The sequence below is a fragment of the Ambystoma mexicanum genome, unplaced genomic scaffold, assembly GCF_040938575.1.
Source record: "Ambystoma mexicanum isolate Mex_15411 unplaced genomic scaffold, UKY_AmexF1_1 Mex_scaf10, whole genome shotgun sequence".
In the NCBI taxonomy this organism is placed as follows: domain Eukaryota; kingdom Metazoa; phylum Chordata; class Amphibia; order Caudata; family Ambystomatidae; genus Ambystoma; species Ambystoma mexicanum.
In genome coordinates, this window is record NW_027182325.1 from 3,212,501 (window position 1) to 3,215,000 (window position 2,500).

Here is a 2,500-nt window from a genome sequence, read left to right on the forward strand (position 1 = left end):
ATGAGGGCTGGAGCTACCTTTTTACATAGAATTAGCATACAGGTAGTGTGTTCATGGGTAATAAATCGACTTTCACATGTAATGCAGTACAGAGAATATTGAGTCCTTCAAGAGGCATGAAAGAAAACCATTATTGTGTTGATTGTTCTCTCCACCTCCCTGCAACAGACACAGGATGGATGAATTAAAGTTATCCTACCAGACATAGGAGTCCTGAATGGGCCCACCAGTCTTATATATCTCGCCTGATCGAGCCTGATCGAGCGATGAGCGTGGTATCATGTTGCAAGTGGCTGCATGGCTTAGCTTACTAAATGCAAATGCATAAGAGTAATATTCTTAGCATTCCTAGAGCCTACGGCCACACCACACTGAATGCACCCGATCTCGACTGATCTCGGAAGTTAAGCAGTGTCAGGCCTAGTTAGTACCTGGATGGGAGACCGCCTGGGAATACCAGGTGCTGTAGGCTTTTTTGTGCTCCAAGTTCAGGAAGTGAGCCCTTTCTCAATTGCCTTTTAAAACTGCAAGGTCTAGCCGACTAGATGCTTAAAAGTACAAAACTCACTAAGCCCAGAGCCTACGGCCACACCACACTGAATGTGCCTGATCTCGTCTGATCTCAGAAGCTAAGCAGTGTCGGGCCTAGTTAGTACCTGGATGGAAGACCGCCTGGGAATACCAGGTGCTGTACGCTTTTTTGTACTCCAAGTTCAGGAAGTGAGCCATTTCTCAATTGCCTTTCAAAACTGCAAGGTCTAGCCGACTAGATGCTTAAAAGTACAAAACTCACAAGAAACAGAGCCTACGGCCACACCACACTGAATGCGCCCGATCTCGTCTGATCTCGGAAGCTAAGCAGTGTCGGGCCTCGTTAGTACCTGGATGGGAGACCGCCTGGGAATACCAGGTGCTGTAGGCTTTTTTGTGCTCCAAGTTCAGGAAGTGAGCCATTTCTTAATTGCCTTTCAAAACTGCAAGGTCTAGCTGACTAGATGCTTAAAAGTACAAAACTCACTAGGCCCAGAGCCTACGGCCACACCACACTGATTGCGCCCGATCTCGTCTGATCTCGGAAGCTAAGCAGTGTCGGGCCTAGTTAGTACCTGGATGGGAGACCACCTGGGAATACCAGGTGCTGTAGGCTTTTTTGTGCTCCAAGTTCAGGAAGTGAGCCATTTCACAATTGCCTTTCAAAACTGCAAGGTCTAGACGACTAGATGCTTAAAAGTACAAAACTCACTAGGCCCAGAGCCTACGGCCACACCACACTGAATGCGCCCGATCTCGGAAGCTAAGCAGGGTCAGGCCTAGTTAGTACCTGGATGGGAGACTGCCTGGGAATACCAGGTGCTGTAGGCTTTTTTGTGCTCCATGATTAGTAATTGCGCAACTTCTCAATTATTTTTCAAATTTGGTATGTTTCCAAAATAATTGTATCCCGTTTTATAGCGGAAATGTTGGACAACATCATGAGGGCTGGATCTACCTTTTTACATAGAATTAGCATACAGGTAGTGTGTTCATGGGTAATAAATCGACTTTCACATGTAATGCAGTACAGAGAATATTGAGTCCTTCAAGAGGCATGAAAGAAAACCATTATTGTGTTGATTGTTCTCTCCACCTCCCTGCAACAGACACAGGATGGATGAATTAAAGTTATCCTACCAGACATAGGAGTCCTGAATGGGCCCACCAGTCTTATATATCTCGCCTGATCGAGCCTGATCGAGCGATGAGCGTGGTATCATGTTGCAAGTGGCTGCATGGCTTAGCTTACTAAATGCAAATGCATAAGAGTAATATTCTTAGCATTCCTAGAGCCTACGGCCACACCACACTGAATGCACCCGATCTCGTCTGATCTCGGAAGTTAAGCAGTGTTAGGCCTAGTTAGTACCTGGATGGGAGACTGCCTGGGAATACCAGGTGCTGTAGGCTTTTTTGTGCTCCAAGTTCAGGAAGTGAGCCCTTTCTCAATTGCCTTTCAAAACTGCAAGGTCTAGCCGACTAGATGCTTAAAAGTACAAAACTCACTAGGCCCAGAGCCTACGGCCACACCACACTGAATGCGCCTGATCTCGTCTGATCTCAGAAGCTAAGCAGTGTCGGGCCTAGTTAGTACCTGGATGGGAGACCGCCTGGGAATACCAGGTGCTGTACGCTTTTTTGTACTCCAAGTTCAGGAAGTGAGCCATTTCTCAATTGCCTTTCAAAACTGCAAGGTCTAGCCGACTAGATGCTTAAAAGTACAAAACTCACAAGGCCCAGACCCTACGGCCACACCACACTGAATGCGCCCGATCTCGGAAGCTAAGCAGTGTCGGGCCTCGTTAGTATCTGGATGGGAGACCGCCTGGGAATACCAGGTGCTGTAGGCTTTTTTGTGCTCCATGATTAGTAATTGCGCAACTTCTCAATTATTTTTCAAATTTGGTATGTTTCCAAAATAATTGTATCCCGTTTTATAGCGGAAATGTTGGACAACATCATGAGG

General features: G+C 46.6%; 6 non-coding genes and 2 pseudogenes across 6 annotated transcripts; all 8 read left to right on the forward strand.

Moving 5' to 3' along the window:
* Nucleotides 1–353: 353 nt before the first annotated feature.
* On the forward strand, nt 354–472 carry LOC138539052 (5S ribosomal RNA). Its single transcript, XR_011287131.1, has one exon. It is a non-coding gene; the product is annotated as a 5S ribosomal RNA (ribosomal RNA).
* A 106-nt stretch (nt 473–578) lies between these two features.
* Nucleotides 579–697, forward strand: LOC138542231 (5S ribosomal RNA). Its single transcript, XR_011290218.1, has one exon. It is a non-coding gene; the product is annotated as a 5S ribosomal RNA (ribosomal RNA).
* A 106-nt stretch (nt 698–803) lies between these two features.
* LOC138550617 (5S ribosomal RNA) lies at nt 804–922 on the forward strand. Its single transcript, XR_011294367.1, has one exon. It is a non-coding gene; the product is annotated as a 5S ribosomal RNA (ribosomal RNA).
* Nucleotides 923–1,028: 106 nt separating this feature from the next.
* On the forward strand, nt 1,029–1,147 carry LOC138548309 (5S ribosomal RNA). Its single transcript, XR_011292116.1, has one exon. It is a non-coding gene; the product is annotated as a 5S ribosomal RNA (ribosomal RNA).
* A 106-nt stretch (nt 1,148–1,253) lies between these two features.
* LOC138545327 (5S ribosomal RNA) lies at nt 1,254–1,362 on the forward strand (annotated as a pseudogene).
* A 463-nt stretch (nt 1,363–1,825) lies between these two features.
* LOC138551280 (5S ribosomal RNA) lies at nt 1,826–1,944 on the forward strand. Its single transcript, XR_011295006.1, has one exon. It is a non-coding gene; the product is annotated as a 5S ribosomal RNA (ribosomal RNA).
* Nucleotides 1,945–2,050: 106 nt separating this feature from the next.
* Nucleotides 2,051–2,169, forward strand: LOC138537701 (5S ribosomal RNA). Its single transcript, XR_011285829.1, has one exon. It is a non-coding gene; the product is annotated as a 5S ribosomal RNA (ribosomal RNA).
* Nucleotides 2,170–2,275: 106 nt separating this feature from the next.
* On the forward strand, nt 2,276–2,384 carry LOC138544529 (5S ribosomal RNA; annotated as a pseudogene).
* Nucleotides 2,385–2,500: the final 116 nt, after the last annotated feature.